Consider the following 27479-nt stretch of genomic DNA (forward strand, 5'->3'; position numbering starts at 1 on the left):
AACCGGTTCATCTGTACCATTTTTCTAAGTTCCACATATATGCATTAATATACAATATTTGTTTTTCTCTTTCTGACTTACTTCACTCTGTATGACAGTCTCTAGATCCATCCACGTCTCTACAAATGACCCAATTTCGTTCCTTTTTATGGCTGAGTAATATTCCATTGTATATATGTACCACATCTTGTTTATCCATTCGTCTGTCGATGGGCATTTAGGTTGCTTCCATGACCTGGCTATTGTAAATAGTGCTGCAATGAACATTGGGGTGCATGTGTCTTTTTGAATTATGGTTTTCTTTGGGTATATGCCCAGTAGTGGGATTGCTGGGTCATATGGTAATTCTATTTTTAGTTGTTTTTTTTTTTTTCTTTCTTTTTGCGGTACGTGGGCCTCGCACAATCGCGGCCCCTCCCGTTGTGGAGCACAGGCTCCGGATGCGCAGGCTCAGCAGCCATGGCTCACGGGCCCAGCCGCTCCGTGGCATGTGGGATCCTCCCAGACCAGGGCACGAACCTGTGTCCCCTGCATCGGCAGGTGGACCCTCAACCACTGTGCCACCAGGGAAGCCCCTACTTTTAGTTTTTTAAGGAACCTCCATACTGTTTCTCCATCAAGAGAAAGAGGGAGAGGACTCAAATCAATAAAATTAGAAATGAAAAAGAAGTTATAACAGATACCGCAGAAATACAAAGCATCCTAAGAGACTAGTACACACAACTCTATGCCAATAAAATGGACAACCTGGAAGAAATGGACAAATTCTTAGAAAGGTATAACCTTCCAAGACTGAACCAGGAAGAAATAGAAAATATGAACGGACCAATCACAAGTAATGAAATTGAAACTGTGATTAAAACTCTGTCATTTTGGCCTTGACCTTCTTGAGCCAGGAGAAGAAGGGTTGAGTCATTAGATGTCCTAGTCATCGGCTCATTGGTTGGGAAAGGTTTTTTTTTTTTTAGAGTGAATGTATAAGGGAGGTAGGGAGAGGGGGTGGGTGCTCAGCCCAGTGGCAAAGTAGGAAGTCAGGGTAGGCAGCAAGAGGAGAATTCTTTCTACCCTGTGCTTTGAGGACTGCTTCCCTATCTACAGAACGAATGAGTTGTGAGCTATTATCACCCATGAGAAATCTACAGGTAATTGCATTCTTATGAAATATTCAGAAAAGGTAAACCCATAGAGACAGAAAGCAGATGAGTGCTTGCCAGAGGCTGAGGGAGGAGGGGATGGGGAATGACTGCGTAATAACGTATGCTTCCGGGGTGATAAAAATGTTCTGGAACTAGATAGAGGTGGTGATTGCACACATTGTGGATGTACTAAATGCCACTGAATTGTACAAGTTAAAATGGTGAGTTTTATGTTATATGAATTTTACTGCATAAAACAGAAGCCCAAAATAAATAGCACCCACACACACACCCCCGCAGTTGCCTTTAAACCACACCGACCCTGTGGAGGTGGCCTCGGGAAAGATAACGGCTCTGCTGGGGCTCTGAGCCTGGTGCAGTTCCCTGGCCTGAGTGTTGAGGGAGTATGGGGGTCCTTCCTCCTTTGCCTGCCCCTGTCCTGCCCCCTCCTCAGAGGAACCCATTGGGCTGCCAAGAGGTTAAGAGCACGGGCTTTCAGCATGGGCTTTAATCTAAGTGTGGATCCTAGCCTGGCCACTGCTGCCGGTGTGAATCTGGGTGTTATGGGACCTCTCTGAGTTGTGGCTTCCTCACTTGTAAAATGGAGGTGACTACCTGCCTCATAGGGTTTTTGTTAGCCTGAACGAAGTGTGTAAAGCATCTAACACAATGCAGGGTGCATGATTACCACTCAAGAAACAGGAGTGGCTGTTATAAATAATAGTACATTCTATTATCTGTGGTATCTGAGCATAGTACTGATTGCCAAGATCCACAGGTAGCAAGAAGTTTTACCTTCAGCTAAGTCCTCTAAACAGAATCCCAAATCCCAATAGCCTGCTTATGGGATGAGGACAGAAGAAATTCAGCAACAGTGGAGGATATTGTTGTCTTAGTTGTAGTTTTGAAGGGGTTGGGTAAATAGCATCCTTCCTCTTTGCTTGAACCAATGGAAAAATTAGACAAAACCTAAGGAGATAGGTGACCAAAATATCACCTTTATCATAATCAGACATTTTGGAGATTAAAGGGAATTTTTATTGCTGGACAACAGAATGAGACTGCTCACCCTGTTACAAAGCTGGATCACTGCAGATCTGCCCAAACTGGGGCCTGACCTGCTAAAAACAAGCAGGAAGGCACAGAGGGCTGTGCTGGTCCTCAGTGAAAGGGGCTCCTTCCCAAGCTCACCGATCAGGGCAGACACTCCATCTCAAGGTGAAGAGAGGCCAGGAATGCTGCCTGTGGCGCCCCATCCAAATGGAAGAAGTACGAGAGGGACACAGGTGGCTTAACATTGGATTGATGGAGTTGTCTCCATGCCAAGGCGGAGGCTGCCCCATGTCCAGATGGCGCTCCACCTCTTTCCCCACAAGGTCTGACATCGTGATAGGCACTCTAGGACCAGTGCCTCCTTCCTTTACGTTCAGCAAAGAGGCTTCTGTTATAAAAGGAAATAGAATAGCCAAAACAAAACAGAACAAAAAACCCAAGAAAATAAACAACCAAAAACGAAACCTGGACACAACCTCATTTTGCCCAACATTTGGGGAATGATAAAGTAAATTATAGAATATTCATTCAACAGAATGTTAAGAAGTCGTTAAAAAAGGCTGTTTACAAAGGGTTTATAATGATGTGGGAATGATATGATAATGTCAAGTGAAAAAAGTGTGATACAAAATTGCACATATAGTGTGAACTCAGCTGTATGAAAATCTCCCTAAGATTATGCATAGAAAAATAAAAATATTGCGTGGAAACTTCAGAAATATTAACAGTGGTTGTCTTTCTGTTCAGTTTTTTTCCCTGTAGTTTACAAGTTTCTGTAATAAGCATCTTTTTCTTTTGTAATGGAAAAAATCAACTTTATTTTTTAAAAAGCTATTTTTAGAATGGTGCGGGTTACACATTATCAGTCAAACTAACAATTTAGAATTTCATAGAGTCATAAGATTTCAGAATGCTAATGCTGCAAAGAGACCTTAAAGATTTTCGTAGTTTAAGGATTTAAAATATTTTTGGGGGTCACAGGTTCCTTTGAAGACCTCCTGAAAACTCTGGCTTCTCTCCTTAGAGCATTTCACAGATAAACATAATACTATCATTTAAGTTGCTTTTCATTTCAAGTTACAGAAGAAGCCCTATTCAGAGCCGCTTAAACAGTGGAGGAAATTTACTGGTTTATGTAATTAAAAACTTTAGGGGTGTCAGGTGAACCTTGATCCAGCACTTCAACAGTTTCGCCAAGACTCATTTCTTCTGTCTCTCTGCTCTGCCTCCTACAATGTCAGCTTTATCCCAAGGCTGGCTCCCCTGTGGGTTCCAAGATGGCTGGTAGAAGCTCCTGGCACTTCATTCTTAATAGTATATGTCTAGCAGGAAAGAATGTCTCTGTTTTAGCATTTCCAATAAAAGTCACAAGATTTGATCTGGTTGTAAGTTTTAGGCACATGCTCCTCTCCAAACCAGTACCTTTGCCAGGAAATAGAGAGCACTGATTGCTTTAGCTAGATCACTTGCTCTGCTGTGGTGCTGATATGACCACATTATTCCCCCAAATAGAAATGGGGGACACGAATGTTCCTTACACACATGACCTAACTTCATATAATTTAGGCTTATCCTTAAATCCCCCAAAGCTTGCCCATGTATCCCAGGTTAAGAATTCCTGGTCTAATTCAATCCTCTTAATATACAGGTGGGGATTCAGAGACCCAGAAAGAGGTCACAGATGCTCCAAACCATACAGTTGCCTCACTGTCAGTGTGCTGCTTGTCTCCCCACCAAATTCCCTCCAACTTCACATGCAGTCATAAGTCAGAGAAGAAGAGGTAATAAGTAGGACCCTTGTCAAATCCCTAAGCTCCTCTAGGACCCAGGACAGATGTGTTTTGATAAAGAGATAGGGAGGACCCTAAGTTGAAGGGGCAAAAGGGTCCAGAGTGGGAAAGGTGACTGCATTGAGCCACCGGCTAGAAGCCTCCCAACTAAGACAGCCTGGAAGGGAAACGTTAACAGTGAGGAGAGAGGAAGAATAATTATATTATTCATGCCTATATCTGGAAGATAATCATTGTAATTTCCCTTCTAAAAATGCTGCTTGCTCAGAGAAACAACTGTATTCTAATAAGTACTTGCTTATGAAACGCACAGTAATTGGATTGGAATGTGAGTTATTAAACTGTGGGGTGGCACTTCTTGCCAGGTGTTTAATGATTATGTTCAAATGTGTAGGGCTGGTCTGTTGGCTGGGAAGTTAATACTCCCAGGAAGAAAATTGTTTAACTCTAGGTCAGGATTTGAGTGGCTTTCACAGACATCTATCTAAAAGAGCCGGGCTGAAGAGGACCTTACAAATTGGTTAGTTCAGTTGCCTCATTTTAGATATGGGGAAACAAACTCAGTGTGTGAAAGCACTTGTTGAAAGCTGTACAGTGATCTCACTGACAATTAGTTGCTCTTTTACCTAGTTTGTCATCGTATTCATATATCCCTTGTAGTAGAAGTCATGCCTTGGCATTCTCAATTGCCATTTCCTCTTCCTTCTACCTGGAGAGATTGGAAAGGTAACTCATCTTTCTTGCAGCTAGGATTCCAGATGCAAGGTAAGTTCCCCCAATTCATTGCCCTTGCGTGAGATCTCTCTGCAGCCATGGCCATTGAGAGTCAAGGTGGTGGAAATGTGTTAAGAGGCCACCGCAGTGGTGACTCACTCAGCATCCCGTTGCCTAGCCACCAGCCTCCAGGGGCTTTAGGGGCAGGAGTGGCAGCAGGTGGGATTGCAGCTATGGTAGCATGTCATTGATCTCCCCAGTCCTTTGGAGACCCCCTGACTTCTACCCTTTCTAGCCTTCCAGTGCTCTTTTTTTTTTTTTTCCTTTTTGAGTAATTAATTCCCTGTATTAAATCTCCTTCTGCTTGACACGTAGAGTGACTTCGGTTTCCTGCACTGAACTCTGACACACCCCTCTGTGTTAGCACAAATCACACTTATGGGAGGTAAATCTTTCTCCCATGAATCCTGATCTTATGTTTCCTATGTCCTATAGAATATAGCTCCATTCATGTCATCCTAGAATCTTAAGCTCAAGAAATCCAAAACCAACCTCATTACTTTCCCTCCCAAACTTACTCTTCTTATAGACTTCCCTTTGTCCATTCTCGTTCCTACTTCCCCCCAATAACTTGGGTTTGGAGGTAGCTTTGTCTTTCCTTTTCCTGCTGTAGTGTACTTGTCAAATCTTATTGATTCTATTTTCTTTATTAGTTGGGATGGTTGGTTTTAAGTTATCCAATTATATTGGATTAATGAACACAGAGATTGTAGTAACCTGAATAACTGTTTTTTTGACAGTTTTTTAAACAGCTTTATTAAGATACAATTCACATAACATACAACTTTCCCATTTTAAGTGTACAGATGAATATATCTACAAAAGGGACTCAGATATAGAGAACAGACAGAGGTGTGGTTGCCAGAGGGGAGCGGGTCTGGGGGAGGGATGGATTGGGAGTTTGGGGTTAGCAGATGTAAGCTATTATGTATAGAATGGATAAACAACAAGGTCCTACTGTATAGCATGGGGAACTATATTCATATCCTATGATAAACCATAATGGAAAAGAATATGAAAAAGAATATATATGTATAACTGAGGCACTTTGCTGTACAGCAGAAATTAACACAACATTATAAATCAACTATACTTCAATGAAATTAGAAAAAATAAAGTGTACAGAGTCTCAGTGAGATCCCTGTGGTCAAATTGGTCTTTTGGTTCTCCCCAAACATACATGATCTTCTATCATTCCATTTCCTTAACGATTCATTAAAAAATCATGATTGAGCACTTCACTATATGCCAAGCATTCCTACCTGGAATGATGTTTCTTTTTCACTTCTACAGACTTAACCCCTACTTCAGTTAAGTCTAATAAGTAATAACGTCTTATACTAATTTGTACCAGAAATTCCTTGATTGTGACTTATGCCAAGTAATTATGAATATTTTTTTTTCTTCTGAGTATTGCATGAAGGCTACCAAGTTGGAACAGGCAAGTACTGGATGTGAAAGCTTTAATTATCTACCTCACGTGTTATTTTTGTAGCTATAGTCTCTATTTTCTTATTTGATGACCACTGAAGTGTTCCTAGGCCCAGTTGTAAACCTAAGAGTTGATGTATTGATGGGAGCAGCTGGAAGTTCAAGATGTTGTTGTGATTCTTTTTTCTTAATCCCTCTTTTGTATATGTGATACTAAGCAGATGATGAAACGTTACTTTTGAGGATTTAACAAGGAAGGAGAAAGAAAGACCCATATTTCTGGGTGAAGTCTGCCCTTCTGTGTGGAAAAATGGATTGCGACTGTTCTCAAGTCTGTCTTTTGGTAATTGCACCTGACTTTAGGATCCAAAAAAAATTTGTTTTGCCAAGTTGTGCCTTTCCTTCTGGAATTGTAAGTGAACACAATAATAGTACCCGTTTACACTGTGAAGTGGATATTATTACAGACAATACACCAGAGGCTTTCTCACTTGTAATAATTCCTTGTGAATGTATGATCTACGGAGAAACCGCTGTAGTTTTTACCTGCTGATGCTGTCTGTTGGAGAATAAATTTTGGATGGTTCTTTTTTTCACCAAAAAAAAAAAAAGGTTCTTTTTTTTTTTGAATTATAAAGCTACTTTTAATACTTTGGGGTGAGTCCCACAGGAATAAAAAACACTGGGAAGGAGTAACCCCCTCACCCCCAGGAGTGGTCCAGGGGGAGAGAGGCTACCTGAGGGGAAGGAAGCACAAAAGGGACTCGCTGTGGACTGAGGGCAAAGGGAATGCCATCGGTGCTGGGACCTGTGAGCACTACAGGAGAAAACGCGAGCGTGGTGGGACTGGCTCCAGGCACACAGGCGAAGGGCAAGAGGGTTGGACACGAAGCCACGAAGCTACTTGGGTTCCTCCTTCTCATTTGCCTTTTTCTGTTTCTGCTACATGATCTCTGAGTCCCTCTGCTTGCGGGCGGCATCAGAAAGCCCGTCAGCTCAGCGCTTTCCCTTAACCAAGTCGCTCTGCTTTTTCATGTTCTTCTGGCAGGTGAGCTCATGCGGGTTACCACGGGTCATGGCGGTGGCAGCAGCTCCGGCCTGCTCCGTTCTTCTTTTTTTTTTTTTCTGTTGAGGAAAACCAGCATCAGGTGTGGGTGGATCCAGGGGCTCAGAGAAAGCCATCAGGACTTGTTCTATCTCTCCCTCTTCAGGCTCTGCTTTCTGCCAGTCTCTTTCCACTGGTGGGCTGGTGAGGCCCTGACCACTCTGTGTTAACATAATCTTTACATCAAGCCTTGTGGGGGTTACTTTTTTAAATAAAAAAATTATTTTTGGCTGCATTGGGTCTTTGTTGCTGCACGTGGGCTTTCTTTAGTTGCAGTGAGCAGGGGCTACTCTTCGTTGTGGTGCACGGGTTTCTCATTGCGGTGGCTTCTTTTGTTGTGGAGCACGGGTTCTAGGCGCGCGGGCTTCAGTAGCTGTGGCACGCAGGCTCAGTAGTTGTGGCTCATGGGCTCTATAGCGCAGGCTCAGTAGTTGTGGCGCATGGGCTTAGTTGCTCCGCGGCATGTGGGATCTTCCCGGACCAGGGATCGAACACTTGTCCCCTGCATTGGCAGGCGGTTTCTCAACCACTGTGCCATCAGGGAAGCCCCAAGCCTTGTGGGGTTTATCTTTTCCATTAATTCCAGAAAATGTTTTAGAAAGAGTCTTTTTGACTAAGATTGAACCAGCCAATTGTTATGGATTGAATTGTATCTCCCCCCTCCCCTCAAAAGATACGTTGAAGTCCTGACCTCCAGAATGTAATGTTATTTGGAAATAGCTTTGTTGTAGATATAATTAGTTAAGTTATAATGAGGTTATACGGGAACAGGGTGGGCTAGTAATCCAGTGTGACTGATGTCCTTATAAGAAGGGGAGAGAGAGACACAAATTAAGTAGCTTAAACACAGAAATTAATTTTCTCACAGTTCTGGAAGCTAAAAGTCCAAGATCAAGGTGTAGGCAGGTTTGGTTTCTCCTGAGGCCTCTCTCCTTAGCTTCCCTGGTGTCTCTTCCTTTTCTTATAAGGACAGTAGTCCTATTGGATTAGAGCTCTACCCTAACGGCCTCATTTTTTTTTTCACATCTTTATTGGAGTATAAATGCTTTACAATACTGTGTTAGTTTCTGCTGTACAACAAAGTGAATCAGCTATATGTATACATATATCCCCATATACCCTCCCTCTTGCGTCTCTCTCCCACCCTCCCTATCCCACCCCTCTAGATCGTCACAAAGCACTGAGCTGATCTCCCTGTGCTATGCAGCAGCTTCCCACTAGCCATCTATTTTACATTTGCTAGTGTATATATGTCAGTGATACTCTCTCACTTCATCCCAGCTTCCCCTTATCTCCCTTGCCCTCAAGTCTGTTCTCTTCTACATCTGTGTCTTTATTCCTGCCCTGCCACTAAGTTCATCAGTACCGCTTTTTAAAATCCCATATATATGCGTCAGCATATGGTATTTGTTTTTCTCTTTCTGACTTACTTCACTCTGTATGACAGACTCTAGGTACATCCACCTCACTACAAATAACTCAATTTCATTTCTTTCTATGGTTGGGTAATATTCCATTGTATATATGTGAAATGGCCTCATTCTAACTTAATCATTCTTTGAAGCCCATCTCCAGATATGGTTATGTGGTTTAGGGGCCACCCGTATGAACTCATTGAACCTTTACCTCTTTAAAATGCCCTATCTCCAAGTAAGGTTACATTCTGAGGTGCTGGGGGTTCAGACTTCAACATTTGGATTTTGGGGTGGACACAATTCAGTCCATAACAGCACTTACAACTTTCAGTTTTATTTTATTAATATTTGTGTGATTATTTTAACTCCCCTAAAAGATGGTAAGATATATCTTGCCTATATCCTTTTATCTCCCATAGTGTTTAATATATTTCTTGGATTTAGTAACTGCTCAGAATCTTTTGTTGAGTAAATGAATGGTATGTAAAGTAATTCTTGATTAATAAGAATTTCTCACTTCTCAAACTTTTGGTATAAAAAAGCTATATAGTGCAGGTAGCAGTGGACTGGATGTCAAAGACCCAGGCTCTTTTCTCAACTCTGTCACTTTCTAGCTGAGATCTTGAGCAAGTCAATCATTCTGGGCCTCAGTTTCCTCATCTGTAAAATGGGAATAACAATGCTTTGTGTTTGTTTTACAAGGTTGGTTATGAGTATTAATGAAATAGGTTAGTCATTCAGAAAATATTTGGGGGCACCTACTGTATACTAGGCACTGTTCTAGGCATGTGGGATATAGTGGTGTACAAGCTAGGCAGGGTTCCTGTCCTCATGGTTCTGCTGGGGGAACAGGTGATTAACGTGATCACCAGTTTAGAAAATAATTTCAGAAAGTGCTAAATTCTATGTAGGCAATAAAGCAAGGGATGTCAGAGTGAAGACTTACCTCCTAGAAAGGGTAGTTAGGGAAGACCTCTCTGGGGAGATGACATTTGAGCCAAGATGTGAATAACGAGTGGCTATTCCCCGGGGGAAGAGTGTTCCAGGCAGAAGGAAGGAGGAGCAGAGGTAGTGAATGTGAATGCCCATGCAAGCCAGCAGAGTAATGACGTTTAAAATGTGAGGTTCTGTCAACGTACAAGGCTTTCCGGGCATCGCAGAAAGATCCGTGGAGTCAGTTGTCCCTGACTCAACCACATGTAGAGTTGGGACATCACTTCTCACGTGTGTGACCTTAGGCACAACATTGCCTTGAGTGGCTTCCTTCTCTGTGTCCTGCCCTGCCTGGCTGCTAGCACTGGGAGACCAAGTGGGTGAAGGCACTTTAAAAACATAAAGTGCTGTACAGTTTCCAGGTGGTATCATTATTTGAAAACATGGTACCCACGATTAAGAGATTTGGACTTTGAATGCAAATAGCTTGCTGATCAAATTTTCTGAGGAGAGCTGCAGTTACCCTGTTTAGGGCTCAAAAATGTCTGTGTCAGGCTTTTCAAAGCAAATTGATAGGAATTAAGTAGACGCTGTAGCCCTGTTCTGCAAGCTGTCTTTTGTGCGGGTTGAATTCCAACTTTCTTTCCTACTGAGCCTCTGTACATAAGATTTGATATGGGCAACCACCCTGTTGGGGCTTTTGGATGCCTCTGAAAATATCCTGGGGTCAGGTCACTTGATATGTGTGTGTGTGTGTGTGTGTGTGTGTATTTAGTGTTTTGCATTGGAACAGAATATTCCAGAAGAGCACCTTCTGCTCAGATATCTTAAGCATTCCCCTATCACCAGAACTGATGTGACTGAACCCTGTACACATATTTCTTGAGTAGTGAAATTGTACCCAAGACACATAAATGACCTAGTAACAGAGCTTTCTTTAAAGAAGAGCTGATTACTTCAAAGTCCTTGACAGTAAAGTGTATTTCCTTTGAACTTGTTCCCAGGTTTCTCCCCCACTCCCCGTGAACCATCTCCCCACGCTTCCTTCTCCCCAACCTTATCTGCTTTACACTTAAACTTTCATGACGTAAGCATCCTGAAGTGTGCACGGATTCCCCATTACTGCTCACTCTCAAGGCTGCTGGCTGCCAAGGCCTTTAAGATAATGGCTCTGCACACTGGAAGGTCATTGCTGAGAGGGTCTAGGCAGTAGTGGAACTGTCAGGAAAAGGAAGCCCTGCTTCCCATTTTTATCTGTGATGAAGGAAGTAAGAAGTCCCGGGGCAGTTTTTACCAAGTCTGAGTTTGGAAAACAACCAGGATTGTGCTAAAAACCTTCCTAGGTGATGCTTTGGCTGTTGGAGGTTTGATCCATTCATCCTCTCTCTGTTTCTGACTCCTCCCTCTATGTCTGTTGGTTGGACTCTTGGTCTCTGTCTATCTCTCTGTTTCTTTCTGTGTCTCTCTTGCTCTTCCCTGCCCCCTCATCCGTTATTGATTCGCCTCATTAGAATAAAGTTCTGTTCCACTAGTAGGGTTCCATAATTGAAGCTCTGGGGCATATCAAATGGAACAGCTAATGGTGACTTTTTTTTCCCCCCAAGGCAGGTTATCTATTATGAATGGCTAGGCAATCAGAGATCAAAAGGCTTGTTTCCCCCAATGAATTAGTGGATTTTAGAATGAGATGAGATGAAATGGAGCCAATAGGCATTCTTTAAAGAGAAGGGTTTGGAGCTGGAGGTCTGAAACTCAGGACTGTGGAGACTTCTTGCTTTGGTTTCAGAGTTTTGGACAGCTTGTGTGCAAAGCTAGGGGGCCGGCAGTGTGTGCTGGGATGACTGGGAAGCTTAGGCACAGGGGAGGTTTTAGCAAGCTGGTGGGTGTGAGTGGCCTCTGCAGTCTGAAGGGCTGATAAGAACCTACCATCAACTGCTGGGACTGTGTTCTCTCTCTGCCTCAGCTTCTCTTAGCCAGGCTTCCCAAGCAGTGTTGGAGTTGTGATTTCCAGAGGAGTGATGCCGGGAAGATTCTCTGGACACCCCCAGGTGGAAATATTTTTCTCAAGGTGTTATCTTTGCTGCTTTCCTGGGTTTACTCTGGGGAGATTGTGGCAGCTGTTGTGATTGTTCTCTGTCTGTCTCTCTGTCTCTGTCTCTGTTTTTGTCGGCCTCTGTCTCTGTATCTGTGTCTCTCTCTCATACACACACCCTGCATCGTGGCTTCCTTTTGCAGCATAACCAGAAACCCACATTCTGAGCTATAGAGACAGAAAATCCTGTGGAAGCACATTGGGCTAATGAGGGAAAGTGACTAGTGACTATAACTTTTATAGCTTTTATGAATTCACTAGAAGTGAATTGTTTAGACATTACTAAATAATACAGGTTCAATGTAGAAAAATCAGAAAATAGATAAACAAAAAAGAAAATTACTCAGTGTACAAGGAATTTCTTTTTTTATTAAATACTATTTCTTGAAATTGAAAAAGTAATCTATGAACAGTAAAAAATATTCAAACACTTTAGAAGAGCATGAAATACAGTAAGATGCCCTCTCAATGGACCCCCAGAAAGAGAAAATTCCAGACAGAAAGTCCAGAAATTTACTTTGTTCAAATTGTGTATCTCTGTGTCTATGAACTTAAAAAAAAAGGGAACATAATGTACATACTATTCTGCATCTTATTTTTTTACTTAAGACATTTTGGCCATCTTTTCAGGATCGTACATCACAGATGAATTGTTTAATATGGCAAATATTCATTAGTCACCATGTGCAATTATGAATACCATGCTAATTTGTGAATAACATATTAGAACACAAAGAAGCAAAAAGAAAATGGACCCTCAGCACTACTGGGAAATTATACTTCATTATTCAAGAACCTATCACATTTATGCTACCTTTGGGGAAGGATTTGACAAATTAGTCTTTTCTCTAACGTAAGCACTCCCACCATACAAACCCTCCTGCACTCTGCCTTCCTGTCTTTGATGTCAGCAGAGCTACGATCCACAAACCTTCGTGGCATTTGGACTCAGCCATCTCTTCAAGGATATGGGGCAAGAGGCGAGCAGAACTGCTTCCCTGGAGCCTGAATGGCATTGGTCTGAAAAGCAGGTATTTAGGGAACGGGCCATGCTTGCTCTAGTGTTGAACACTGACGGACAAAGGTGCCCATGTGTTCGTCAAGGAATATATTTTTTTCTGACATGTGAGGTCTTCTAAAATGTGGGGGCCAGAGTAGGACCCTTCCTGTCAGTCTCTGGGTGGTACTGTACACTGATCTGACCCTAGTGGTTGTTAAAAATGTTGAGTTACATCCCTATGGTTGGTAATACATGCTGCTCTGAGACCCACCTGATCCCTCCCCAGGACTCTTGCTGACCTGGTCCTCCTTAAAGACCACGTCCCTGACCCTCCCCATGATCCAGAACTAAAAGGTTAATGCCAAACTCAGCGAAGGCCTCCAGAACACTCCTGTACTTGTTCTGATTGGATGGTAGATGTGCCAGTCAGGTTGTTAGATATGAGTAAATAACCAATGAAAACTATGCCCTTGCTTCTGTAGAGTCAGTTTTGCAAGAGGGAGACCAGTGATGATAGGAGCAAGGTGGGTACTATGAGAGGACAAAGCCCAGGTAATGGGCTGGGGTGCTACAGGTTACCTTCATTTGATCGGAGGGTACATTGAGGCTACCTTGACCACTTTGGTTTCCTCAGAACAAGCATCTTTGGCAGGAACCTGGGAGCAAGGCAAACTGGACTCACAAAGGGTGATTTATGTTGATTAATTAGCTTGAGGGTGATGCTTAGGATTTGAAAACATCCTGCCTGGGACCAAGAGTAGAACATTTAGAAAAACATAAAGTTGATGCCAACTTTTCTTTATTTGTCTGCAACTCCAATAAATAAGCCCTGCTTTCTTTTTAAGAAAGCTGGCATTTGATGGGTTGAATTTAATTGGATGGTTTGGGTGGAAATAGAGAAAGTTGTTTTTCTGTGTCCTTATTTCTGTTAGGTAACCAGGGACCAATTGAAATAAATCCATGATCTGACTCACTGGAGATGACATCTGTTAGCATATTTTCTCCTTCCAGTCTTTTTTCTATGCACATAAATCTAAATAGGTATCTCTTTTTTTTTTTTTTACAGAATTAGGATTATTATGTTTTATATAGTTGTGTATTATGTTGTTTAAACAACATTTTTGGAAAGCAATGGCCAAATCATTAAATATTCTTCTAGGGCAGGATTACTTAATGTCTATGTAATATTTTTTCATAGGGCTACATCAGAATTTATTGAACACTTTTCCCATTTTGAACATTTAGATGATTTCTAATTTTTGCTAATATAACTATATGATGAACAATATAGTTAAAATAAGGAATCTTAGCTTCAGAGGTATTCCTTTTTTAGTCACATATGAACCACCATTAGGTTTAATTTTCCTCGTAACTTTTTCATGGTTTCTGGACTAAACACCTTCTTTTTTTCTTTTTTCATTTCTTCCAGTTTTATTGAGATATAATTGACATAAAGCAATGTATAAGGTGTACAGCATAATGATTTGACTTACATATATCATGAAATGATTATCACAATAAATTTAGTAAACATCTATCATCTCACACAGACACAAAAAGAAATAGGAAACATTTTTTTCTTATGATGAGAGCTCTTAGGATTTACTCTCTTAATTTTCATATATAACATACAGCAGTGTTAATTATATTTATCATGTTGCACATTATATCCCTAGTACTTACTTGTCTTATAACTGGAAGCTTGTACATTTTGACTGCCTTCATCCAGTTCCCCCTCCCCGACCCCTGCCTCTGGTAACCACAAATCTGATCTCTTTATCCATGAGTTTGTTTGTATGTTGTTTTTTTTTTTTGAAGTATAATTGAGCTGCAACACTATTTTTGGTTCCTGTTACACAACATAGTGATTCGCTATTTCTGTACATTTCCAAAATGTTCACCATGATAAATCTAGTTATGTAATACCATACAAAGATATTACATAGGTATCGGCTATATTCCCCACACTGTACATTTCATATCCATGACTCATTTATTTTGCAACTGTAAGTTTGTAACTCTTAGTCTCCCTCATCTACTTATTTCCTCCCCCAACCCTCCTCCCCTCTGGTCACCACCTTTTTATTCTCTGTATCTATAGCTCTGTTTATGTTTTGTACATATATCACATCTCCTTTATCCATTTATCTATTGATGGACACTGGGTTGGTTACATATCTTGGCTATTTAAATAATGCTGCTGTGAACATAGGGGTACATATATCTTTTCTAATTAGTATTTTAATTTTCTTCAGATATATGCCCAGGAGTGGAATTGATGTTTTTAATTTTTTTTTTTTTTAGAAGATGTTGGGGGTAGGAGTTTATTTATTTTTATTTATTTTTGCTGCGTTGGGTCTTCGTTTCTGTGCAAGGGCTTTCTCTGGTTGTGGCAAGCAGGGGCCACTCTTCATCGTGGTGCGCGGGCCTCTCACTATCGCGGCCTCACTTGTTGCGGAGCACAGGCTCCAGACGCGCAGGCTCAGCAGTTATGGCTCACGGGCCCAGTTGCTCCGCGGCACGTGGGAACCTCCCAGACCAGGGCTCGAACCCGTGTCTCCTGCATTAGCAGGCAGATTCTCAACCACTGCGCCACCAGGGAAGCCCCCTGTTTTTAATTTTTTTGAGGAACCCCTTTACTGTTTTCCTTAGCGTCTGCACCAGTTACATTCCCACCAACAGTGCGTGAGGGTTCTTTTTTCTCCACATCCTAGCTAACAATTGCTATTTGTGGTCTTTTTGATGATAGCCATTCTGACAGATGTGAGGTGATATCTCATTGTGTTTTTTTTTTAACTTAATTTATTTTTGGCTGTGTTGGGTCTTCGCTGCTGTGCGTGGGCTTTCTCTAGTTGCAGTGAGCGGGGGCTACTCTTTGTTGCAGTGCACGGGCTTCTCATTGCGGTGGCTTCTTTTGTTGCAGAGCACAGGCTCTAGGTGCGTGAGCTTCAGTAGTTGCGGCATGCGGGCTCAGTAGTTGCGGCACGTGGGCTCAGTAGTTGTGTCTCACAGGCTCTAGAGTGCAGGCTCGGTAGTTGTGGCGCACAGGCTTAGTTGCTTCGCGGCATGTGGGATCTTCCCGGACCGGGGCTTGAACCTGTGTCCCCTGCATTGGCAGGTGGATTCTTAACCACTGCACCACCAGGGAAGCCCCCTCATTGTGGTTTTGATTTGTGTTTCCTGGATGCTTAGTGATGTTGAACATCTTTTCATGTGTCTGTTGGCTATCTGTATGTCTTCCTTAGAAAAAATGTCTATTCATATACCCTGTTTTTAATCAGGTTGTTTATTTTTTTGATGTTCAATTGTATGAGTTCTTTGCATATTTTGAATGCTAACCCCTTATTGGATATATCATTTGCAAATATCTTCTCCCAGTTAGTAGATGGCCTTTTCATTTAGTTGGTTTCCTTGGTTGTGCAAAAGCTTTTTAGTTTGATGTAGTCCAATTTGTTTATTTTTGCTTTTGTTTCCCTTGCCTGAGGAGACATATCCCCCCCAAAAAAAACCCCCACTAAAACTGACGTCTAAGTGCATCCTGCCTATGTTTCTAATTTCTTCTACTAAATACCTTCTTGAATATTCTCTGAACTCTCAAAAGCTCTATAGAAATAATCTGTAAGCTGATTAGCAGGCCTAGTCCTTGGGCACCTCTGACTTAGGGATTTTCCAGACCATTGCAGGTAATGGCCATTGCCACAGGCTCCTTGTACAAGCATCTAAAAGCAGATGGACTACACAAGGAATATAACCAATATTTTATAATAACTAAAAATGGAATATAACGTTTAAAAATTGTGAATCACTGTTGTACACCTGAAACTTGTATAATATCGTACATCAGCTATACCTCAATGAAAAATAAGCAACAACAACAAAAAAACTAACTTCAAAAGATCAACTTCTGGGCTCCCCTGGTGGCGCAGTGGTTGAGAGTCTGCCTGCCGATGCAGGGCACATGGGTTCGTGCCCCGGTCCGGGAGGATCCCACATGCCGCGGAGTAGCTGGGCCCGTGAGCCATGGCCACTGAGCCTGCGCGTCCGGAGCCTGTGCTCCACAACAGGAGAGGCCACAACAGTGAGAGGGCCGCGTACCGCAAAAAAAAAAAAAAAAAAAAAAAAAGACCAACTTCTAACAGGAAAAAAATACGAATAAATAAATAAAATTTAAGAAACAGATGGAATCTTTCTCTCTTCCCTTCTCCTCCTCCCCATCCCCCTCCCCTTCCCCCTCCTCCTCCTCCTCCTCCTGCTCCTCCCCTTCCTCTCCCCTCTCCCTGCTCACCTCTCCCTCTAGACCCATAAACTGTAGGCCTGGTAGTGTGGGTTGCTTTGAAGGAATATAGCAGCTCTACAACAGCCCTGTGTATAATGGGACAAAGAAGAAATTCCCAGAAAATAGACACTGGCCAAACAAAACAACAGGGTGCACAACAGTTGGGTTTGATAAGACATGGTTCTAATTCAGGCTCTGCTACTTACTTGCTACTTGACCTTGAGCCAGTTAATCCCTTTCTCTGGAACTCAGGGTGTTGATCTTTGAAATGAGACAGTTGGCCTGATTGATTCAAAAATTCCTTTAGGGTTCTTCAGCCTGTTAGTGATAAAACTGAGGCTCCAAACCAGGGCTTCTGTTCCGTGCTGTGTCTCCTCTGGCTAGCAGCCGTCTCCAATCCCTGTTGTTCTTTACAATGAGTTCCCTAACTTCCACCTCTGCTCCACAGGGCGCGGGTAAAGACGTTAACCTTTGCAGGTAACCTCCAAGGAAGACCGTGTGTTTCTTGGTTTATGTTATAGGTGAAATGGGAATGAATGGAATTTGGGGGACTACTTTTTCCCCATTGACTTTGTAATTACCTTGTGATTCCAGAATTGTTTTTTCTTCAGAGAATTCAGAGAATGTGAGATATTGGAAAGCTCTTAGGAGTCATTTTGTCCAGCAGTTCTTAATCCAGGGTGTGTGAACTTCTGTGGTCTGGGAACATACAGAAATTACAGGAAGAATGTTGTGTGTATATACATGTATGGATCTATGGAGAGGATTCATTTTTAAAGCCAGTTTAAATTCAGGTATACTTTACATTAAAAATTGTACAGATTAGGTACTCGCGGGTGGGGGCGGAGCCGTGACTCACCCGGGCCGCGGCCCTGGCGCCGCTGCGCCGAGTGCACGTGAGCGCGCACGTCGCGTTCGTTTCTGATTTTAGCTGCGGCGGCCCTGGTGGAGTCCAGCGAGGTAAAGGCGGGCAGAGGGGACATGGGGGCTGGGGGCGCGGTTCTCCCGGTCCCTTGCTGCCCCGCTCTTGGTCCTCCTGGAGGACGGGTCCCAGCCTGAGCCGCTGGAATGCTGGCGCTTCCTTAGGCCACAGCGAAGGGTCTCTTCCGCGTGCCAGCCCAGCCGTGAGCTCAGCGTAGGCGTTCAATAAACGAATTGGGGTTCCCTCCTGGATGCGACTCGGGACTTCCCAGAGAGGGCCAGGGTTCTGGAAAGTTCCCTGGTGGATGGGGTGCAGTGTGGGCTGAAGTCAGAACAGGAGTGGGGCTTGGCGAGGGCTCGGGCAGGCGGTGTGGACCGAGCCTATTGGGGCGTCGGTCCTAGATGACCTCGGTGGGGCGGTCGCTTAGCCTTTCTGATTGGGGCCCCGGGCTTGGCCGGCGTCACCAACAGTGGTTTGGCGGGGGCGGCCGGGCCCCCACTGAGCCGCCGTGTCTCTGAATCAGTGGCAGTGGTAGGGATGGTTCCTTCCGTGGTGTGAAGGCCGTCCAGGGGTCGAGCTATAACCACAGAGGCCTGAAGGTCACTGGTTGAGGAGACAACGCCCATGGTCAAAAACCTAGGCGCTGCATCCTGAGCCCTGGGAGTACCGAGGTGACCTTCCAGGAATCAGATAAAAGCTTCGTTTTGAAGAAAGCAGGGCCAGACGTCTTATAAAATCGACACTTTCCCGTTCTTTGGGGCGGGGGGAGGCTGGGGGCAGGGAGGGAGTTCTGGAAAGAAGCTGTGAGCGTTAAGTGAACTACAATTTTGACTTTGCAGAACGGTCTGCCGTATCACAGTGACCTGCATTCTGTTGGTGTGGCATCCTCAGGTTTCACAGGGATTGTCTCTGTAGGCAGCTTATAAAACAGTGTTCAGGGAACCTTTGACCTTGTTAGGTGAAGGGTGTTAGATGTTACAAAAGAATATTAAATAGAATGATAAACTGGCAATGTCAGATGGTAGTGGGGAAACATTTTCTAATTGTTGGATCATTCAAATTTATATTTCAAGTTTTTGAAGGCTATAACCTTAAAAAAAAAACCATATGCCCTTTTCATATGCCCTTTTCTTAGAAAGAAATGGTGGAAAGTTGTGGAATAAAGGTAGCTTTTAGGATTATGACATGAATGAATGACAGAAATCCATAAATCAAATGTGTAGTTTTCATTTTTATTCCAGAAATACCACATTGGCCTTGGTAAATTGGAGATTTTTCAGATATAAATATGGAAACTGCAAGAGTTTAGGGCATTATTCCTAATTCGGTAACCATCTTAACAGAGTTTAAAAAGGACTAACAGTTTACAATCCAACAACTGAATACATCCAGAGGCTGCGTAGTGTTTTATATTGTTCTATAGCAACAAAAGTCTCTCTGTCCTAATTTTGGGGAGTTGCTACCACATACTCCTCAGTGTATTGCGTATTTGGGGAGGGACTTAAATTGAGCAGGTGTGAATGATGATGACTCATGTTCTCAAACTGAGCTAATTTCCCTTTGTGTGGGTTATTGTTGTGTGTATATAATAGATTATAAGAACCTAATGTAAAGTTTTCACGTTCAGAAATTAAGGTTTTTAGTCTGGAAATTGAGTTCTTGCTTTAAAAATACTTAACCTTGGAATGGACGACCTGCATCCTGAAGACAGCCTGTTAGCACTTCTGTGAAGTCTTCCCTTTCCCCAAGTTGTCCCTGCTTTCTTTGAGTCACATCTGTTATTCGGTTGTTCACTGTGCTGTGATTGTTCACATACATGTCTCTCCCACTAGACTAAACTCTTGGGGCTGTGAACTAGTATCTATCTTTGTGTCTCTAGCATCTAGAATAGGGCTAGCATGTAGTAAGAGCTACAGTTTTTGTAGTTTTGTTTCATTGAGTAAATGTGAGTTTTCCAAACCAGATTGCCCATTTTGGGAAGGGAGAGGTTTTTTTATAGTTGAGAGGACCGGGCAGTGGACTTATGTTGCCGCTGTAGGGAACACAGTTCCCTTCTTTTCCAGGCCCACCTTAACCTCTCCCCCAGTCCCACCACCACCACCCATGAGGAAGGAGCCAAGGAAAATAAAACCAGCGACCAGACTCTAAGTTATTTTGGGATCTCAGTAGTGTGCTGTAGTTTTACATTCAAGATGATAGAACTTTGTCTGCTCTCCAGGCCAGAACTAATCCACACACTGGCATTAGTCAGGTTCTTTTCACAGAGGAGTTGGCCAGTCTTTACTCTTTTAAAAAATGAGAATTTCAGAACCTCCACTGCATCTGTGGATAGTTAAGACTGGTTGCTAAATGAAATGTTTACATTTGAAATGGAATCTGTTTCTGCACAATGATATTTCATGCTTATCCTGAGAAAAGATTTAAGAATATAAAATGAAGATATTATTCTCTTCTTTAAAATTGTCAAAGGGAGGGGATTTTTACAGTAAAGCGTTACTAGCCAAAACTCTTAGTAAACTGGAATTGATGCCACACTTAATTTTATGAGAGGCTGACAGCAAAATAAATTGCTATGAGAGATTTAGTTTTGAAAATACATCGTGCATTACAGTGATTACTAATATTTTCTGTAAAAACTCAGTACCACTGCAACATCCTAAATCAGAAGGGCCACATTTTTACATCCACTATGTTTAAGTCAAGAAAAAGTGATGTATATTTGGAAGATTTTTTAACAAGATTTTAATTAGGGTTTCAGGGTTTCAGCTGAAAGTGGTTCAGCTGAATTTTCTCATACAAAGAGTTACATGAGAGAGATAAAACAGAGAAGTAGCTTTCTTGAAGATAGGGGAGAACACTAGAAGGAGAGAACAAGGGACTCTTTGCAGTTGACTAGGTAAAGCTTTGACATTTCCTACACATGTTCCTACTACTCTCACCAAAAATACATCTTTAGGTCCTGTTTTACCTGCATTTTTTCCTCAAAAGAGAGCCTTCTATAATAATGATAAAAATAATGTCGACAACAACTTCCATTTATTGATCACTATGTGTCAGAAACTGTGCTCAATGCTTTGTGAAATTATTTCAGTTCATCCTTGTTACAATCCTGTGCTAAATGGATTTTTAATTATTTCCATTTTATAGGCTCAGGAAGTTTAAAGGGCTTGCTTAAGGTCACACAGTTATTAAGAAACAGCCATGATTTGAACCCAGGTTGTATTAGGGTTCTCCAAAGAACCAGAACCAATAGGATGTGGATATATGTGTGTGTGTATATAATATATACATATATAGAGAGATTTATTATAAGGATATAAGGAATTGGCTCATTTGCTTAGGGAGGTTGGCAAGTCCCAAAATCTGCAGGGTGAGTTGCAATCTGGAGACCCAGGAGAGCCAAAGGTATCATTCCATTCTGGGTCCAAAAGGTGGGAAAAAGACAATGTTCCAGTTTGAAGGCCATGAGGCAGGAAGAATTCCCTCTTACTCGGAGGAGAGTCAGCCTTTTTGTCTCTTCAGGCCTTCAACTGACTGAGGGCCACCTATGTTATCCAGGACAATCTACTTTAGTCGTCTACCAATTTAAGTGTTAATCTCATTGAAAACCCACCTCACAGAAACACCCAGAATAATATTCGACCAAATATCTGGTTAATAAATAAATTATCATTCAGATCCATTTGATTTCCAAAGCTCATGCTTTTAATGTTATTTCACAATGTCTCCCTCCCACTCTAGGTTTCACAAAGTAGCTTTAACCCTGCATCTTTTCCCCCTTCACCTGGAATGTCTATCCAAGTTCACCCCACTCATACCAGATGAGCACACCTAATTAGTGCAGGTGTTTGAATATCAGTAACCAACTCAGAATCCCTTTCCCCATAGCACACACAACACAGCCATTTTCTTCCTTAGAATAACTTCCCAGCCTCCTGATTATACTCCAAGCATTCTGATTTTCTATGTGTGTAACTCTTTGAACTAATTCCCGCCACACTAGCAAGTCTTACCTGACTCCTTGTTCATCCTCTTCCTTGACATCTTTGAAGACACCAAGCCCTGATGGTACAGCCCAGCGAGCCCATGAGCTTCCCTTCTGTCACCTCCCTCCTTAGGACCAACCTTTTGTTTACTCTTGACTCCTGCCATCATTGTCACTGTCATTTTAGAGCTCTAACCTCTCTACCCCTCCCCCCCAAAGAAGGAGCTCACTGCAGGGATTTCGCTTGGTTGAGTCTTGTGAACCCACATCCCAGAGATTGCTTCTTTAAAAGTACTTCCATGATCTATGTACTTTTAATAAATACTGTTTATTAAATTTTAAAAAATTGTACAGATTAAATATTCATTTTGACAAGTTTCCACAAATATATAACTTGAGCAACCACCATCCAAAACAGTGTATAAAACATTTCTGTCACTTCAGGAGGTCATCCTTTGTGCCCTTTTCCAGTTAATCTTCCTCCTGTCCCCTCCCCTGACAACCACTTTTTGACTTCCATCACTATAGATTATATTTTCCTTTTTTAGAATTTCATATGAATGGAATCATGTAGTCTTTACTTTTTGGTGTGGCATCTTTTGCTCTGCACAATGTTTCTGAGATTCCTCCATGCTGTTATGTATATTAGAGTTTGGTTCTATTATACCGCTGAGTAGTATTCAATTGTATGAATATATAAGTGATTATCATTTTCCTATTGATGGGTATTTGGATTATTTCCATTTTACACTATTATGATAAGGCTGCTATGAATATACTTGTATGAGTCTTTTTGTAGACTTATATTTTTATTTCTCATGGATAAGTATCCAGAGATGGAATTGCTGGGTCATAGGTAGATATGTGTTTAATTTCAGAAGAAAGTGGCAAACAGTTCTTCAAAGTACCTATACCATTTTACACTCCCATCAGCAATTTTTGAGAGTACCAGTTGTTCCATATCCTAGCCAACATTTCTTTTTGTCAGTTCTTATAATTTTAACCATTCTAATGGTTGTCAAATGGTATCTCATTGTGATTTTAATTTGCATTTCTATTATGACTAATGATATTGAATACAATTTCATGTGCTTATTGGCCACTTGTAAATCTTCTTTTGTAAAGTGTTCAAATCGTTTTCCCAATTAAAGACAGTATGAATGATTTGTTAACTTACAAATGAAAGAGTTCTTATCAAATGAAATCCATATGTGAATATGCAGATACTCTAGAGTAGTTGACACTGGTGTTGTGTATTGATAAAAGGGTAAGTGTTTATCATTTGGGCAAAGTACAGAAGGTGACTCTTGGCAGATGAAGCAGTGTGAGCAAGGCTACAGAGGCAAGGAACAGTATACCCCAGTCAATGAATGAACCACAAGTAGTGGAGTATAGCTGAGAACGGAAAGTTGGAGACAAGGAGTAGAGTTTTAAAGCATAGCAAGACATAGGGCTGGAGAGACAGGCATTGTCTGGCCTTATGTATAATGCTAAGGAATTTGGACTTTTTTTCCAAAGTCAGTACAGAATGACTTGAGTTTTACTCAATGGAGTGGCATGATCAGATATCACAGAAAAATTCAATTCACAGAAAAAAAAATGTACAAATGGATTGAGTTATGGAAGACCCCTGGAAAGATACCCTTTGTGGAACCTGAAACACCTGTCACTAGAATGTCTTACTTTTTCCTTCCAGTGAGAACAGATGAGTTTGAAAGACTACGATGGCTATTGTCAAGCAAGATAAGCTAGGGTCTTGGTGCCCCTCATAAAAGATAGGCTGCATTTTTGTAATAAGGGATAGATTATATAGTTTCTGAAAAATCATTGTTTAAAGCCCCAATATTGGGCTTCCCTGGTGGCGCAATGGTTGAGAGTCCACCTACCGATGCAGGGGACACGGGTTCATGCCCCGGTCTGGGAAGATCCCACATGCCGCGGAGCAGCTGGGCCCGTGAGCCATGGCCGCTGAGCCTGCGTGTCCGGAGCCTGTGCTCCGCAACGGGAGAGGCCACAACAGTGAGAGGCCCGCGTACCGCAAAAAAAAAAAAAAAAAAAAAAAGCCCCAATATTTAGAAATTATGCTTATTTGTATTTATGTCTTTATAACATATATGAAAAACATACCTTTTAGCTTTGATGGGGGATGCCGCCATGGATTTTTTAATTTGCTTTTAAGAGGCAAACAATGAAAGGGGTCAGAACAGCCCTGTTACCCACATCTGAGGCTATGTGAGACAATCCAGCTCAAGTGCTCAAGTAGATGGTTGAAGAATCCTACTTATGGTAGAAGGTAGGAGCAATACTACCAGAAATATCGCCTCTCAGTCAGGGTTCTTAATTCCAAGCAACAGAATCCACGTTTGCTGGTTTATTTAAGAAAGGATTTCATTAAAGGACATAGGAGGCTCACAGAATCTCAGAGAAGGCCAGAGATGAAGCTTGAGGCTGGCTATTTATTCAGAAACAAAGCCCAAATGAAACTGTGGGGAGACTACAATGAGGACAGCACAACCACTCAGCGTAAAAACTGGTGCTTTCACTGGTAATGTTAGGGACAGAAGCTCTGTCACAAATGTCCCCTAGATACTTTCACAACTTTGTTCATTAAAATGTGGATTTGGCATAGTGCTGCTTTCCCTTGTGGTTCCTTTCCAAATTTAAGGCTTGCTTGTATCAGGTTGGCAAAACTAGGTCATACACTTAAACTCAAGCTTCAAGGGAGGCTGGGAAAGTGAGTTCTGGCTTCTTCCTTGGAAATGATGGACTTACCGGATGTTCACAGGATACTGAGTGGCCAAATTGTCCATTACATATTATGACATCACTGAACACTGCAATTGAGATTACAAAGAGAGTGAAAACACTTTGAGCAGTCTCTATCTCTGTTTCCTGAAAAATTAAAAACAAAACAAAACAAAGGGGGCTTCCCTGGTGGCGCAGTGGTTGAGAGTCCGCCTGCCGATGCAGGGGACATGGGTTCGTGCTCCGGTCCGGGAAGATCCCACATGCCACAGAGCGGCTGGGCCCGTGAGCCATGGCCGCTGAGCCTGAGCGTCCGGAGCCTGTGCTCCGCAACGGGAGAGGCCACAACAGTGAGAGGCCCGTGTACCGCAAAAAAAAAAAGCAAAAAACAAAAAACAAAGAATGAGTAGGGAGAGGAGACACCCCTCATTTTGGCAGGCTGTAAAGGAGATTTTGTGAGTTTATTTGACATATTTGAATGCAGTTTTATACGTTTACTTATTTATTATTATTATTATTTTTTTTTGCGGTACGCGGGCCTCTCACTGCTGTGGCCTCTCCCGCTGCGGAGCACAGCCTCCGGACGCGCAGGCTCAGCGGCCATGGCTCACGGGACCAGCCGCTCCGCGGCATGTGGGATCTTTCCAGACTGAGGCACGAACCCGTGTCCCCGGCATCGGCAGGCAGACTCTCAACCACTGCGCCACCAGGGAAGCCCACGTTTACTTATTAATCTACTTGTTCTGTAACTGAGTTAGCTTGCTAACAGCATTGTAAGATTAAAGATCGTTTGGGGGCTGGTCTGGGAACCTAACCACCGTGTGTAACATTGTGCAATGAACAGAAACAACAGCAATATCCAGGACAAGAGTGCCCACTTCATGATTGACATCTTCCTGTGGCACCCCCAGCCGGGCTGGCCACCAGAAACATCTTGGCAGGATAAAGAATTCATCTCTGGCTTTGTGGAAATTTTAGGTTGCAATTAACAGAATCCATTCAGACTAATTTACACCAAAGAGAGAAGTTTATTGGAAGGATATAACAGTATCTATTGGAGTTCGAGGGTAGAGAGTGCAAACTGGTCCTGTGAGGAACTGAGCCAGGGCTCTGAAGACCCTGAGAAACCAAGATGGAAGGTCTGTGTCTCTCTTTGTCTTTCTTTCCATCTCAGCATGTTTTGTTATCTCTGCTTCTTTCTAAAGATCTGCTTCATTCTTTTCCTCTCTGTAGTTTGACTTTCTCTGTTTTACATACATGGAAGGAAATGGCCATTCCAGCTCCTTACATGTCTCTTTTGTTCCAGAATTAACAAAGACAAATAAGTGTTTCCAAGTCTTAATTCCAAATACCTGGGACAGAGAATCCCTGTACTGGGTTGAATGATATCCCCCCAAATGCATGTTGACCTGGAACCTCAGAATGTGACTTTATTTGGAAAAAAAGGTTTTTGCAGACGTAATTCATTAAAAAGAGGTCCTGCTGGATTAAGGTGCACCCTAATCCAATGACTAGGGTCCTTAGAAGAAGATGAAACAGAAGAGACATAGGCACAGGGGAGAATGCCATGTGGGAACAGAAGCAAAGATCGGAGTTATATTGCCACAAGCCATGGGATGCCAAGCATAGCCAGCAGCTACCAGAAGCTAGGAGAGAAGCATGGGACAGAAATTCTCCCTAGAACATGAAATAGGAACCAACCCTGCTAACAATTTCATTTTGGACTTCCAGCCTTTGGAACTGTGAGAGAATAAATTTCTGTTGTTTCAAGCCACTCCATTGTGGTACTTTGTTTTAGCAGTCCTAGGGAACAAATACAATGTCTTTGGCCAGGTTGAGTGAAATGTTCATCCTGTCCATCCATCTGGTGAGCTATGGCCAGGGTGGAGGGGTTGAGCCAGAGGCCCTCAAGAAGACTCTAAGAAAGAGGTGTCGGGAGGGGAAGAAAAACTGATGAACAGATATTATAATCCTCTCTTGCTGCCTCACAACCAGAGATGACCAGAGAGGACAGTGAGACTCCAGGAATAATTCCTGATCAGTAGTCCTTTAGGGGCAATTTAATTCATGCTCTTTGTGGGAATGGGATTTTAGTAGATTGCAAAAAATGGTAATAATCCTTCATTCCTCCCTGTATTCTTGGCTTGCAATGGGTCTTTGTACCTCTTCCCATTAAGAGGTAAAATCTATTTTTCTTCCCCTTGATTCTGGGCTGACTTGTCCCTTTCTTTAGCCAATAGAATGCAGCAGAAGAGGTGGGTACCAGTTCTAAGCCTAGGTCTCAAGAAGCACTGCATGTTTCCACTTGCTCTCTTGAAACCTTACTGTTGCCATGTAAAATGCCTCAGCTAGCCTATTGCTGTAATATGATATGATAAAATATATGTGGCCCAATCACTTCCTTTGCCTTCAGCCACCAGTCAAACTATTGGCTTGGCATGTTAGTGAGACCAGCTGGATCCCAGCTGACCAGCCACGTGACAGACACGTGAGCAAGGCCAGTGAAGATTGGTTGAGTCTGGTCTAGATCAACAGAGTCGCCCAGCTGTCCCATAGATTCCTGGGCAACATTAAGGGTTGTTTTGAGCTACTAAGTTTTGGGGAGGTTTGTTATACTGAGATGCATAACTAATACAGGGAGATTGGTAATGTGGATTTTGGTAAACCACAAGTTTGAAAATGGGGAGAAGTTGTTTATAAAATAAGGGTGGTTCCTAGCTTCCATGTTATTGGCTGTGTCAACCTGGGCAAGTCAGTTTAACTTTATTATGTATCAGTTTCCTCATCTCCTAACTGAAGTTCATAAAACCGTGTCTTCTGAC

Source organism: Mesoplodon densirostris, chromosome 3, assembly GCF_025265405.1.
Source record: "Mesoplodon densirostris isolate mMesDen1 chromosome 3, mMesDen1 primary haplotype, whole genome shotgun sequence".
Taxonomy (NCBI): domain Eukaryota; kingdom Metazoa; phylum Chordata; class Mammalia; order Artiodactyla; family Ziphiidae; genus Mesoplodon; species Mesoplodon densirostris.